General features: G+C 44.5%; 1 long non-coding RNA gene across 2 annotated transcripts; it reads right to left on the reverse strand.

Moving 5' to 3' along the window:
• Positions 1–4,117: 4,117 nt before the first annotated feature.
• LOC116660769 lies at positions 4,118–7,538 on the reverse strand. 2 transcript variants are annotated; one of them, XR_004316385.1, is made up of 4 exons: positions 7,391–7,538; positions 7,044–7,231; positions 5,470–5,665; positions 4,118–4,774 (listed from the first exon to the last, which is right to left on the reverse strand). It is a non-coding gene; the product is annotated as an uncharacterized LOC116660769 (long non-coding RNA). The 2 variants fall into 2 exon arrangements; XR_004316384.1 differs by having other exon boundaries at positions 5,470–5,868.
• Between the last annotated feature and the right edge of the window lie 8,327 nt (positions 7,539–15,865).

Raw genomic sequence — 15,865 nt, forward strand, 5'->3', positions numbered from 1 at the left:
TGAAGCTTCTCAAGTTTTCAGCCAGAATGGAGTCCAACGTCCATATTTCATCAAACTCTTGTAAGGAAAATAACACCACTGAATAGCTTAAATCAACATTGATTCACCTGAAGTTGGAGATGGGTCCCATCCCTTGGGCATTTGTTCACATAAAATATTATGTGAATAAGGCTTTGCCAAGAAGGAAGAAGCGAGCGTGTGTTTGTGTGTGTGTGTGTGTGTGTACGCGTGTGTGTGTATTTGCACAATTTTTTGGAGAAGCTGATAACGGCGTGCTACTCCTTTTAAGTCTTAACCTCTCTGTCCTCTGTCCCACGCCTTGTCTTCTCTCCACACTTCTGTCTACTTAAGGTCAGGTGTCAGTTCCGGTTTATCTTTGTGTCTCACCAAAGCTCAGTGACTATCACATACTGGGTTTAGGATGAAGCACTTTTCTGTAAGATCGGCAGTATCAACCTCTAGAACCACTGCTCTGTAGGGTAATAATACTTGAAATGTGTAGCACAGGGAACTAAATCAGTATCTTGTAACTTACGGTGAAAAAGAAAATGAAAACAGAGATCTGTATGTTCGTGTGTGACTGAAGCAGTGTGCTGTGCTTTGGAAAGTGACCCACTGTAAACTGACTATACTGAGATAGCGGAGGGAGGCAGGACCTGGAGCTCTTTGGAAGCAAGAGTGTGACCTTGGGTTTTCCTTCTGTGTGAGATGAGAAGCCATGAGTGTTTTAAACAGAAGAGTGAAAATCAGTCTGACTTATAGAACGACCTTTCTGGATTGTGAATTAATCTGGAAAGTGGATTGAGTTTGGCAAGACTGGATGTCAGGGCAGTGCGTGCAATAGACCAGGTGAGACAGGACCTGGTCAGGCCACAGGTGGTTTGTTGTAGGTGGTTTGACTAATATGGCAGAAGTTCATTTGGCGAAAAGAGGGAGGACTCAGGGTGTTTTGAAGGTTCAGCTAACAGGACTAGTTTTGGGGTATAAGAGAAAAAGAGACAAATTAAGGAAAATTGTTGTTACTGGCAAGCGCGACCAAGCAAAGAGCATTTGCTGAGATGTGGAGCCGTGTGAGCTGGGGGCCGGGAGAGCTGCTCTGCATTAGACTCGCTAAGGGTGAGGTCTGCATCTTCCAGGTGAGCGATCTGAAAACGGCGGTCCGCCCGGCAGGCCTGCCTCGCGAGCTGTCTTTGTGGACCCCCAGGCTAGGGATGGTCTGCACATTTTTAAATAGTTGACATGTAACTAAACATAACTGAATACTATTGTGTGATACGTGGCGTTTACGTGAAGGTCAAGTTTCAGGCTCCGTGAGTCAGGTGTGGGTGTGGCCCCGCCACACGGACGCGCTTCTGCTTTGCTGCGGCGGGGAGCGGCTGCGGCAGAGACCGGCCGGCCTTCTGCAGAGAGCATGGCCCACCCGGGACCCCGACAGTCCACGCCGCTGCCCGCTGGCTCGAACTGCAGGAGAGTCAGGCGGCAGCTTCTGCGTCATTCCAGCCAAGAAAGGCCTGATTCTTGCCCGCCTCCTTGAAGACCTTAGTCGTGACTGGACCGAGCACACTGGGGGCTTTAGTGGGGCTTCTGTAGGTTCTTGTCTTTGTAGGTTCTGGCTCGTTTCACCCAGAGAAGAGCGGTCCTGACCCAGAGGACCACTGTCTCACATGGAGTCTGACACGGAAGCAGGGCTGTCCGTCTCTGAGCCGATGCTGGGGTCTGCTGAGCACAAAGGGGAAATCCACCACTTTATTTGTGTTGAATCGTGGCTTTATGTTCCTTCCTCTGACTCCTAACTAGGGTCGACGAATTGAACCGATTCATCCTTAGAAACCTGTGCAGTGGTATTAGTAATATTAAAAAAAACAAAGACTCAAACTAAATAAGGCTGACAATTTGGAAGACAGCAAAATGATCTTCATTTTCTGAGAGCTGAGTGTTCCAGGACACAGGCATGTGCTGCAAAGTCTGATTTCCTCTGAATTCATTTCACATCATTTTTAGGTATTCTCTAATGGGAGATACAGAGATGCTACGCACACACTTGCGCGCGCACACACACACTCACACACACGAGAAACTTAAAATACACTGACTATGTGAAAAGACACTTTCTTGGAAACCTTTTATATCTAGTGGAGCTTTTTGCCTTTTCTATAAAAAGAGACAGAGAGGAGGAGTGACCGCCTCCCCGCGGGGGATGCAGTGCCTGCGGGGCGGCTCTGACGGGGGCAGGGTTCCGATAAAGCCTCCTCAGTGTGTGAGATCCAGCCCTCATGAAAACGAGTCATGGCTCGCTCCGTGACGGGGAAATTCTTCCATGGCACGAGCTATTTTTAACTTGAAAAAAAAATAACTGTTTCTGTGAATTTTGTGCCACTGAACCTGCTTTCTCCTACTTAATCGTGTAAGATTTTTTTGAAAGGATATAATACGCTTTTCGCCTTTTGAAGATCTGCTAGGCAGTCGGAGAGGAAACCACGCCAACGTGCACCCCCAGGTCTCTTGACTCCACTCTCAACCTTGGCGGTGTTACACGAGATTGGACAAAATTAGATGGCTTAAATGGCCTTGAATGCGCGTATGCACCCCAGGGGTTGTACGCTGCGAAGTGCAAGGGAAGGACGTCCAGGTCGCGATGGTTGGGAGTGGAGGCCGAGTCCGCCCTCATCACTGACACACGAAGTGAGGCCCACAGCCTCACCCTCACGGCCCTTGTCGGAGACACCCGCACGACTGCATCATGTGGTCACCCACCCTGTGGACGCGAACCTGCCAGTTGCCATCCAGCTTAATACTTCCATCTTTCCTTATTTTGAATGATTCTTTGGCTTTTGATTTTGATACAAGCAAAGCACTACTAACATTTTTTTTGTTGCTAATCCCACCAGGAGCATCAGATAATTAGGTGGAGTTATGTCAGAAGAGTCAGGAGTTCCATTCACTAAACAGAAATGCCACATAAAAGTGCAGTAAATATTAGAGGCTGTCTGTGCAGACGATTGGATTGTTAATTTTACAGGTCACTTGCTAGAGCACGAATAGTTGTAATTGGTCTGTGCTACCAAGATAGATTATTATGAGAGTGGGGGAAAAAAACCCCATCAGATCAACTCTAATAAATTCATACGATCACCTGCTACATGAGCCTTGGTTTTCTGTATTTTCCTAGCATTTCAGAAACTTTTGATCAATTATTTACGTGACCTGTAATGAAATTTTCAATATGCGGCGAAGATTCTAGTTGAGCATGAATTTTCAAATTGCCCTGGGTGTATTTATTACTAAGTTGGAAGGAGATTTTTCGGAAGCCAGGATGGAGCATGGCAGAGCCCTTTATAACCTCATTGTTCAGACATTGGGAGCAGGGTTTCCTGCTGCACAAGTGCTGAACTTTCTATCCACCTTGTTACTGTTGCTGGAATCTATTTGCATGTGCTGATGGTCCAGGCACTTCTTTGGAAAAGCCATGTGTTCTGTTCGCAGCTGTAGCATAGATACAACAGGTTCACAGGGAGGCAGAGGGGTCAACGGGGTCAAAGATGCGAGGAAACCCGGCACACAGAGGTTGTAGCAAAGGAAAGTAATTTGATGGAATAAGCTGGATATAGTAGAAAGACGCCATCATCTTAGGAGAATGGTGTTTCTGAGTTTGTCCCAGTGGCTGTCACTTACCCCATGCAGTGTAGCCGTCTAGGCGAAAGGAACTGGCTTGGGGAGGGTGTAGCGTCCCCTACAGAAAGGTTTTGGATGTGTCGTCCAAGAGGGTTTGGAACAATTCCAAGACACAGACATTCAGCGCTGTCACAGGTCGGGGCTCGAGCCACCCTACTGTGCACAGACGGAAGTCTCTGCTCGCTTGGCGGAGTTTTCTTGTCGCTGCATTTTGTGAACCTTGGTGGTTGGGCAGTGGTCAGAATCAGGCCTCAGCGAGATCAGTGGTCTGAGTGGATCCCAGAACAAAGATGTTGGGGGCGTGCTGGGGGCAGACGAGACACCCTCTGACATCACCAGGAGTATTTGGAGATGAGGAAAGGTTGGTGTCCTGCTTGAGCAGATGGGGGACGCCACGCAGAGCGTCCTGGCATTGGGGGTGTTTGTAGATATCCAGTTTCTTACCTGAGCACAGGGGAGCATGTCGAGTGACCAGTCCAAGGAGGCCAGCGTGGATGGATGAGACCAGTTCCCTTGGTCTTCGCTTGAGATGCTCCGGTGCAGGTCGTGTTGTTGACATTCATAAAGATGAAGTTGTATCTTCTCCAGCTGATCCATCTGTGAAACTGTTTAATCTTTAAAACGTAGTGGGGACGCAAAGCAGCTGGAGTATTAGAATATCTTCCCACTTTACTGGGAGTTGAATTTAAAAGACAGCTTTCTGATGGAAAGAAACATGGAGGCCCGTGAAAGATCTTTCTTAGTATTTAATTTCAAATGTTCTCTATGAATCACTCACAATGTCTCCGTTTTTTTTTTTTTTAAATTGGGACATATGTCAGGTGAATTATTATATATTTGAAAAAGCAAATGAAAGATGGGGAAGGGTTGTGGCGAGCTATTGAAATGGCTTAGAGAAAATCTGCTAGGCTTGCCGATCTCCGAGCCAGAGCCCCAGGGTGCTTTCAGCTACTTGTTGACTTGCTTCTGTTCAGTAATTTTCTGGTCTTGATTATAAATGCCAGGCTTTTCCCCTGAACCTCCTGAGTTATTCCAAAACTTCTTTGCTAATTAACGTCAGACTCTGTGTTAACAGGAACAGTGCGAGGTGTGTTTCTTTTATCTAAAAAAATGACAGATTGCAATTATAAAGCAGTTTCAGACTTCTGTTTTACCAGTTTATAGAACAAGTTTTAATAATTTAAGAATATATACAAATGTACACATATATTAATATGTTGGGATCAATTAATGTTTTCTGAAATCCACTTCAAAGTATCTAGTTGAATGTAAACGTTGAAGATAAAACAAAAAACTGCATACAGCAAAAATGAGAAGAGCAACTTGAGAAGATAGGATTGCCTGACCTATAGGAATTTAATAAGATTACACCAAATTTATCTAAAAAATAACTCAGGGATGAACTCAGGAATGACTCAATGAGTAAAGATAAAAAAGAACAGTAACCAACCTTTTGAAAATCATCTTGTAAAATGCATCTACTTTAAATATAAATACATTTTTTAAAAAGGCAAAATGTTTCCTCTTTATCAGACAGGAAATAAGAATCAGGTGGATGACAATGTATTTGATGCATTAAAATGTCTACGTGTAAGACAGATTTTAGCAATGAGAGGTGTTAGGGACATTAGGGACATAGGGTGATAAGAGAAACGAGGAAAAATCTAAGTGGACAGAATGAGAAAAATCTGAGATTGCTGCTGGGATTTCATGCTTGCCTTCCAGCTTTGAAATTGGATCCTGGAAGAGCTCAGTGTATTGGGACTCAGCTCAGTCACTGATGGGTCAGTGGTTTACCCGTTAACACATTTCGCAGGTGTCCGTCACGCAGCGCCCTCAGATTTGGTCCATCGTAGATACGTGTAGAGAATCAGAAGCACTTTTGACTGAGCATCCTCGTGAGGCTGAAACCTGCTGCCTCACAGGACCGACCTTTCCTCCGCGTTCTACTCTGGGTATAGGCAGTTGTTTTAATTATCCTGTGTTTTATTTCCTACGTGAAAACATTCGATAGCGTGAGTCAAGCTGCTTTGATTAATACGCTCATGGTGCCCAAGTAAACGACGGGGGTTTCCAGGGTGAGAGGCAGCCCTTCCAGCCTTGGTGATGCTATGATGACTTCAGTAAGAACCGCATTCACTGAGCTCGCGCCCTGGGCCTGGTGTCGTGGTGGGACGAACCAGGTCCTCAGGAAACCTGGGGACGGAAGGGTTAGCGGGACTAGCCCGACATCACTTCGCCAGTGACGGTGGGGAGCCAGGCTTTGCTCCTGGGCAGCATGGATCCAAAGTCCATATGCCCTTGGTCCCTCCATCCACCGGTGCCTCATTTCTGTAGCCACCCGTGCGGTGGCCTGTAGGCACGCAAAACAGCTGTTTTCTGTGTGTGTGTGTGTGTGTGTGTGTGTGTGTGTCTTTCGTGGATTGTGGGTTAGATCACTTAAGGAAAACAAAAAGAACCTCCCATCACGAGAGAAATATACTCTGCACGTGGCCCACAGCCAGCCAGTAATAAGCGTACGCTCCCTATTTTCCCCCTTCCTTTCAGTCTCTGTCTTTTGCTGGTCAGTTTAAAGAAGGGATCACATCTGATGCTGACTCCACCCCCCTAATTTGTGGCCTGGTTTGTGGGCACCTTCCAGGTCCATAACCACTGCACTGCTGCAGTCTTTGTGGCTGGACCCTGACTCTTTGGAGAAGCAGTCCTGCCTGTTTGGTTTGTTTGTTTTAGTTGAAATACAGTTGACTAACAATGTTGTGCCAGTTCCTGGTGCACAGCATGGTGATTCAGGCAGACACATATATGTGTAATTCTTTTCATATTCTCTATCCTTACAGGGTATTATAAGCTATTGAATACACGTCCTTGTGCTGCACCGCAAATCCCTGTTGCTTGCCTGTTTTGTATACAGCAGCGTGTCTCTGCAAGTCCCAGACTCCTAATTTGTTGCTCCTCCCCGGCCCCCTTTCCCCTTTGGTAACTGTAAGTTTCTTTTCTGTGTCTGTGAGTCTGTTTCTGATTTGAAAAAAATGTGACAATGAATATATGCATGTTCATGTTTAATTGAAAAATTGTGCTCTACACTGGAATTTGACACATTGTAAAATGACTATAACTCAATAAAATGATAAAAAAAAGAACTTCACGTGGAACAGTGTGTACTAAATATATAAATGTAGCAATGTATTTTGCCATTATGAATAATAAATTCTGTTTTCAACCTGAAAACAAAAAAGAAGTTTATTTGTATCTTTTTTTTTTAGATTCCACATGTAAGTGATTCCCTTTGTGGCTCACTTCACTGACTCTGATCCCCTCCAGGTCCACCCAAGCTGCCGCAGATGGCGTTACTTCATTCTTTTCAGTCCTACCTGTTTAACTGCAGGGGCACAACAGGTGCTAGATACGTCTTCCTGACACCCCTGTTTTCATGGATCCTGGCTCGTGGGGACCTTGCTCCCAGGCTGTTCCCGCTGGGCCAGCGCTCCGTTTCCTGGCGGTGGCTCTCACAGACTGGTGGGGAGCGAGCCCCCGGCCTCAGTGCTGACAGAAGCAGTTCCTGGAGGGGACAGTCCTTGTTTGTTTCTCGCTATTTGTCTGAAGGGTCCCTCCTCATTTGATGCCACCATCATGACCCTCGTCTGCTCGACCACGTCCCAGGCCACCCAGGTGCTCAGGGCTGCTGTTTGCCGGTGGCTGCTCCCCGGTCCTCACTCACCGTCTGGGATGCTCTCATCAGGTTCTGTCTCCTCGTGACGTCGCCTCCGCGTACGCGCCTCTCGGGCTGCTTTTGTGCGTCCACTTCAAAGGTGTATCTTTTCAAGCCCCCTTGTCCTCAGGCTTCCTTTGTGTTTGATTCTTCCCTGGTCTCCCCTTCCTCTTAGCCACACCCCACTCTCCCTCCTCACTGGCCGCCGCCCTGCTGACAGGCAGGGCTAACATACCCGCGGGCTTCCGGGAAAACCAATGAAATAACAAAAGACAAGTCATTGAAGTTTTCTTTCTTGTATTAAAACAAAAATGTGTGCAAGCACATTTTTAAACCTGAGCCCCAGGAAGTTAGCAAATAGGACAAAACGGAGCACAGTGTGGAGAACTCGACTGGTGAGCAAGCTTCCGGAACTTCTGAAAGGCAGGATTCAGGGCTACACATGTCAGTTTTGATTTCTAGTCCAGAAGTGAATTAGCATTTCTATAGCCCGCTTTCACATTTCCTATCTGATTAAACGTAATCTGGCATCATATACATGTATACATGTATTTATAACCATGCGTGACAATTCAGGATAAATTATGTGACTTTAAAATTGTCAGAAGTTATTGCTGTCTGTGTCCTAGTGTCTCTAAAAGGATGATTTGGGGAGGCTGGAAGGTAAGCTGCAGGGGGTAAATTTTAGGGAAGAAAGACTATTTATTTCACAGCGATGAAATAAATCTAGCCACATGACACTTGGTGTTTAGGAATGGGAGGGGAGTTTGAGGACGGCGAACATGAGGGCCACAGGGCTTTGCAGACAGCACTGTGAAACAAACGGAGAGAAACACACTTTCTGCGCCTTGAGTCACCGGCTGTATTCTGCCGGGAATGCAGCACGGTTGACAGGCAGTTGCATGTGGATGGGGCTTGGGTGCCAGGGCAGAGCTGTGGCCACTCTGCAGGGCCGCATCACCGAGCGTCACTTTGGGAAATACTGACTAGGTGCCCGGTGCTCCGGGCATTCTAGGCGCCGCCGTGGACCTAGACATGCGGTGGGGTGATGGTGGGGAGCATGGGCGTGGGAGTCGAATTCAGGCTTCAGGTTCTCTGTCATTTCCTTAAGCTCTGTGATTGTGAACAACTGGCTTTGCCTCTCTGAGCCTTGTGTTGAAAATCTCTTCTTTGGATGGTCTCTTCTCCCTCACGCCCCAGGAGCCTACCTGCCCCCGCGCCCGCCTCTGGCTGCCTGGAGCCCTGTCTGGCAGGGGCTCCTTCCTCGAGCACAGCGCCTTCGCTCCAGCACCGGCAGGTGGGCAAGTGCCCCCCACCGTCCTCGTCACCACTCTGAGAGCATTCGCCCATCCTTCTCCCGAAAATCCCGCTGGCTTGAATTTGTTGCCAGATGACCAGAACGACCATCGCCCTGCTCAGCGCACCGTCCAGATCGCCCTCCTCCGTTCCTTGAAGTTGCTGCTCCGGACTCACCCTCTCAGGACACCGCCCGCACACATTAAAACCGGTGATTTCAGCGGCTGCAGTGATGACCCTTTCAGTGCTCCGGCTTCAGTTTCCGGGTCCATCTCGTTTACTGTCTGGCCCCATCTGCTCACTTACATAGTCACACCCTAGCTTCTGCTGCCTGTTACAGCACCCATCCCACCAACCACCTCTGACTATTAAAATTAAAAAAAATTAGGAATTCAGTCCCTCAGTTGCACTGGCCACGTTTCAGATGGTTCATAGGCACAGGTGGCCCGTGGGCTGCTGTCTTTGACAGCTCAGAACATCTCCATCATGGCAGAAAGTTGTACCAGACCCTGGTGTCTCCTGGACCCCTTCAGTACCTGAAACTGAAGGCCCTCCTTCATCCTGGGTGTGTGCCTCCCACTGTCTGACAGTTAACCTTCCACCTTTCCAACTGGATCTTCAACACCTCATGGACGACGGCTTGACAATTCTTAATCCCTGAATCCCTTGCTTCTTAATCCCTTCCATGCTCTTACTGGTCTCCAACCAGCTTGAATGTTAGGACCAAATTTCATAATCCCTGAACCAGCTTGAATGTTAGGACCAAATTTCATAATCCCTGTCTTGCCTCCCCACTCCACTCCCTGGCCCTCCCTCATTTCTTTATATTCTCTTGGCTAAAATCCAGTCTTGGCTCAGTCAGACTACCCGCCCAGTTGTCTGTACGCCGGGAGCTGAAGCCTGTTCCAGCACGCAGCCTGACCCATTGCGCACCCATGACCTCTCATTTCAAGGCAGAAGTAGACCTGGTTTTGAGATTTGATATCTATTCATTGATCTTCTAGTTCACTTATACCTTCTTCTGCACTTTTCAAATTGCTGTTAAGCTCAGTCAATAAAATTTCACTTAAATATTGTACCTTTCTATTTTTAAATTTCCATTTGGTTCAGAGTAGGTGTGCTGTTTCTCCGCGGTGCTGTTGCACCTGCTCCTCCCTCACGCCCATGTTTCCCCCAGGCCCGCGGTTTATTTGTGATCGCTCCTTTAAAGCCGTCATCGTCCAATCTCAATATCCAAGCCGTCGCGGAGCCTGTTTGAATTGTATCCCTTTGTCCCCTTGAATGCACTGAGTTTTCTGGGTTGTTTGCACGCGGAGTAGTTGTAACTCTGTGCTAGATGTGGCGAATGGTACATTGCAGAGAATCTACATTATCTCCTATATTTGCTACGTTTATAGGTTGTTGATTTTTGTTCTGGGTGGCAGTGGAGTTCCTTGCAACCTTTTTTGAACCTGACAGACTTGCTTTGTTTGTGCTGGTTCTGCTCTCTGTTGTTTTTAACCCCATTTACCTTCTCAATATCGGTGAGGCTGCTGTGTTGTTTTGGGGCTTAGCCTCCAATAAAGGAAACCAAGGAAACCCCTTGTCTTAAGACTTGCGATACTTTGCAGCTCTCTACCCAATGCCTGATGTAGATTTGTACGGTTTGTGTTAATTTTTCTCCAGTGTTAAAATTGTTTAGAACAGGGGGCCAAGTCTAGTATCAGTAACTCTGTCACGGATAAAAGCAGAATTCTGTCCCACCTTGTTTTCCATTTTATAGTGCCTTATTTTGAAAATACAAAAACAAAACACACACACACACACACACACACACACAGACGTGAACATGAAATGTAGTGTACAACTTACTGTTTAATAAAAAAGAAACTCCAATGAAACTTCTACATGGATCAAGAAATAGAACATTTCACTGCTGCAGAAACGTGTCCCCAAAGCTGACATTCACAGTGTAAACCCCACTCCTCCTCCCTGAACGTAACCGCTCTCTGATGGTAGCGCCATCACTCCGTTTGCTTTCTTTACATTTCCACTGCCTCCGTGGACGTGGCTGAAGGCTGAGGTCCAGGTTGCCTGTTGGTGCGTTGTATAAAGGGAATAACCCACGTGGTAAGTGAAGGTGCTTCTGTGACTGGCTTCCTTATGTTTAAGGAGATTTATCCAAGTCCCTGGATGTAACTGTTCTACATTCACGTTTATCTGTTTCTCTCTTTACCTCACTCCAGCCAGTCTTTTCCACACCATTTCACCTAAACTTTTCTTAGGTCACCTCTGACCTTCATCAAGGTTGGACCACTTCTTAATTTTTTTTAACATTTTTTTTTTATTGAGTAATAGTCATTTTACAATGTTGTGTCAAATGGACCACTTCTTAATTTGAGGCACTAGATCCTCAACATCCCATCCCTCCTCCTCCTTTCCTCCACCTGCAGCTTATCCATCCCACTCACAGACGGGTCCTCAGGCCTGGAGCATCGCAGCAACTAAGGGAGTATGTGTACAGGTCATTACTTTTTGTGGGAACCATGGCATAAATATGTATATGTACACGTATGAGGGTAGTGTATGTATTTATACAGATATTCTGGGACACGTAGGAGCTTCCATTGAACCACTTAATATGCATGTCAAACTAAATAAAGGTTTAGCTGTTGTCTTTAAAGTGGATTCTGGGGAAAAAAGGATGTTAAAAGTATCCATCTCTCCTCTACAGAAGTTAACCAGAAAGGCAATCTCTGGTCATCTGCTCAGCAAAAATTCACTTTAGACATGAAAGGATGAAAGACTTCAGGGATGTGGGTATTTTTAAACATGTTCACAATTCTGGAACTTCTTATATCTTTTATTGTCGTAGGAAATTGATCATCTGGGAGAGTCGTTAAATGAAATAAAATTCTTTTCTTTTATTGCTAGGAAAGATCTACTTCTTTAATTTCCTCGAATGTTAAACTATCTTTGAAGTCTTACATACTAAAACATATTTTTTGAATTATCCAGAAGGGCCCTGTTCTTACTCTCACTTTAGCTATTAGTCTGGAAATTGCCACCATTCTGGGATCCCGGTGACATTTCTGTATTACAGCCAAACCCAAGAGCCAGCTTACTTATTAGTGGCAAGTGCATGAAGAGATCATAAAGTGAGAGACTTTTACAGGAGGCTTGGGATCGGTGCTCAGAGTTACCACTTAGACGCAGGAGCTACATTCTAAATCTCAAAGCTACTCTCATCTCTGAATGTTAGGTAGAATGACCACTTTTTCTTGAATCACCTAGATAAATTTTCTTTTCTAAAAAGTACACTGACTACATTAACTATCCTGGTAACTGTTTTAAAAACCCTTAATTTTGTTAGATGAATCAAGAGGAAACCTTCCCTACTTCGGGCAGTTTGGCCCTGTGCAGTTATAGACTGCAGAGTGTGTATCAAATTTTTTAAAAAGTCACTAGGATTTCCTCTTCTCTGACCCATTAATTAAGATGAGTATGTTTTCCAAGGCTGACAAACGCTGTAAATGTGAAGGGAGGCAGACTCCACATGGGGTACCTGTGATGGCTCTGCTTGTGCTGTGTGAAGTGTGCTATGGAACCATGCGTTCCCAGCCCGTGTCAGCATTCAGTGCCTTCTAGACAATATAATGCTCTAGTTCTGTTAATGTATCAGGGTGTGCTTTGCAGTCATTGGGCAGACAAAAAATACGGAGTGAGATGGTGTGTTTCCATTGCCCACTTCACATGCCTCTATTTTTATCAGCTCAAATCAACTTGAAGGCATGACAACCCAGCATCCATCTCAGAGGGGACATAGGAACTACTGACCGATGCAGCCAGTGCATAGGAAGGCAGACTTGAACAACTTGCCAGTCTAAGAGCACTGCTGAAAAGACAGGTGCTTCCTTAAGAATGAGCTGATAAGGGGGGAAGGTATAGCTCGGTGGTAGTGCATGTGTTTAGCATGCATGAGGTCCTGTGTTCAATCTCCAGTGCTTCCATTAAAATAAATACATAAACCTAATTACCTATCCCCCCCACCAAAAAAAAAAAAAAAAAGACAGGAAAAAAAAAACAAAAAAGAAAGCATTAAAAATATTTTAAAATAAGCTGATATTCCAAGGGCAGAAAAAGTCATTCAATTATAAAGGGTGACCAAAGCCTGAATGCATGTTAAGTAGGAAGAAACTTAAAACCCCTTTGCTTTCAACAGTCCCTTGTGCCAGTCTTGCACTCTGGCAATTCTCCGTGTGTGTGTGTGTGTGTGTGTGCATCAGGAATTAAGGTAACTGTGGACTTTCAGTCTGTGCTCAGAGACGTGCTCGTCACGCGTAAGGAGGGTGACTGGGCAGATGAAGCAGTCAGTTTCATCGTTTCCCATGGCTTTACGAGGGGTCTTGTCTTCCAAGAGGCTTCATGAAGCTGAGGATTAAAAAGTTTCAAAAGTTAAGGATGAGAGTGACAGATGGTTACTTGCCTGAAATCTACTCTCTGCCTCTTCATTAGTTAAGGAATCCTCACTTCCCTCCCAGGGGTCATGTTCCCATCCTTGCATCAAGGTGTGGCCCCTGACTTTTGATCAATAAGACGTCAACAGATTTAATCAACATGGAGAGTCGTATTGGAGTCTAGGCACACTCTTCAGAGTCAGATGGCGTATTCAGGGTTTTCCTCCTTGGTGATCTCATCCCTTTCCCCTTTCTTATTGCCTGCAGTACGGATGTGATGTCCGGAGCCCCAGCAGCCATTGTGAAAACAGAAGCATGGAAACCACCTGCATAGAGATGTGGGAGGTGTGTGGGAGGAGCCCAAGACCTGCTCAGAACTGTCAGTAAATCTCTGTACTTTTTTAAAAATGTGAGGCAGTAACATAACTCATTGATTTGGGGAGGTTTCTTCTTTCTGTGTTGCAACAGAGAAAACCTTAATGACAAATGCAGGGAGAACTGGTCAGAGTGGGTGATGTGGCATTCATGACCCATGTTTATATGGTAATTTTGACACTCCTTTCAGTATTACGACAGAGTTCAGCAGTCCTGATGTCATAGTTTCTCAAGTGATGATTCAGAACATACGTACTCTCACACGAGCCCGCGTGCTGGCCTAGCACTGTGGCTTTAGGCTGTGTGTGCGCACGGGCTGGGGGCGGGAGCGGGAGTGAGAGCAGGGGGATGTGTGCTGTTCTCATTATTCCGTAGATCTGTCACTGTTCATCGTCAAACTGCATTTTCGGGAAATATTTTATTGTAAAATTAAAAACCTACAGTATTTTTTCCCAGCGTCAGTGAAGAAACTATAGTTGGATTTGCAGGGTTTAGACACTGGCTTTCTCTTAGACACGTTCAAGAATCATTCCTCTCACTTGAAAGAGAGTCTGAGCTACAAAATGAAATTGGCTTCAGACTTTTCTCTTGCCGTTCGTGATTCACTCTGCACTTTACCCGGATGGGTGCACGTGCAGAGGTTTGGGGAACTTCTCCATAACTGCTTTTGTCATGGGGGCCACGCCTATCTGTAACGTCTATATTATGTACACGTGTGTATATGCATATATGCATGTATGCAGATATGTACCTGTATTATGACATGGTGATGCTTAAAACATGGCCAGATTGTACAAATATGTATATATAAATATATATAAATATATATAAATCCGCCGTATCCAGTGGCATGTTCCTGCCTCTCCAGACATTTTCTGTCTTCTTACCAACCCTCACCTTCACCTTAGTGATGCTCTGTTGTCTCTCAAAGGAAGCTTGACTTCATGGTGTTGGCTGTAACTGAAGAGAAGGAAACCAGGCTATTTCATTTCCCCATGCTGGATTTTTTTATTGGGAAGTATTTGAGTACTGATTTAATCTCCTTACTTTAAATTGGATTTGTTTAGAGATTTTTGTCTTCCTGATTCAACCTGGTAAATTATACATTTCTAGGAATTTATCCATTTCTTCTCAGTTGTCCAGTTTATTAGCTTATAATTGTTCATAGTGGTCTTTTATGAAGGATTACAAAGGTATTCCTGTGGCATCAGTTAATGTCTCCTCATTTATTTCTGATTTTATTTGAGTCCTTTTTTTCTCAGTGAGTCTGGCTGAAGTTTTGTCTGTTGTGTTTGCCATTTTAAAAAAGCAGCTCTTAGTTTCATTCCTTTTTAAAATCATCTTTCTAGTCTATGTTTCATTTATCTCCACTCCGATCTGCTATTTCCTTCCTTCTGCTAACTTTGGCCTTCGTTTGTTTTCTTTCATTGTTGCTGTTTGGTTTTTTCTAGTACCTCCAGATACAAAGTTAGGCTGTTTATTTGAGCTCCTTCTTGTTTCTTGAGGCAGGCATTGCTCACTGTGCACTTCATCGTAGGCCTGCTTTTTTGCATCCCATGTTTTGGTAATTTTGTATGTTGTATCTTTATTTTTACTTGTCTCAATATATTTTTTGATTTCTTTTTTGGTTTCATCTTTGGCTCTTTGATTGTTCAGGTCCATGTTGTTCAATCTCTACATGTTTGTGGAACTTCCCAGTGTTCCCTTTGTAGGAGTCTTGTCTAATTTTAATAGATGCAGAATGTTTTATGATGTGGATGTACTGTCTTTATGAACCACTTACAAGTAGAAATTCTCTTTGTTGCTATTAAGAATGACTTAGTAAACATCCTAGTTAATATATTATTTCATAATAATTACTTTTTAAGGAGTAAGTCCCTAGGAATATGGGAGAGCATCTTTCTATATCTATCTGTCTATCTATCTATCATCTATTTATTTAAGATATGTTGCCAGAGTTCTTTTCAAGAAGTCTTTGACATTCCCGGGCATAAATGATATTTTATTATTATTTTTTTAAGGAATTTTAAATTGACGTATAGTTAGTTTACAATATTGTGTTAGTTTCCGGTGTACTGCAAAATGATTCAGGAATATAGAATATACATTATTTTTCAGATTTTTTCCATTATAGGATATTACAAGATACTGAATGTAGTTCCCCATGCTCTACAGTAGGACCTTGTTGTTTATTTAATATATATAGTAGTGTGTATCTGTTAATCCTAATCTTCTAATTTATTCCTCCCTCTTCTTCCCCTTTGGTAACTATAAGTTTGTTTTCTGTCTGTGACTCTGTTTTGTAAATTAGTTCATTTGTGTCATTTATTAGATTGCACATATAAGTGATATCGTATGATATTTGTCTTTCTTTGAT

The sequence above is a fragment of the Camelus ferus genome, chromosome 31 (genome assembly GCF_009834535.1).
Source record: "Camelus ferus isolate YT-003-E chromosome 31, BCGSAC_Cfer_1.0, whole genome shotgun sequence".
NCBI classification, from domain to species: Eukaryota; Metazoa; Chordata; class Mammalia; order Artiodactyla; family Camelidae; genus Camelus; species Camelus ferus.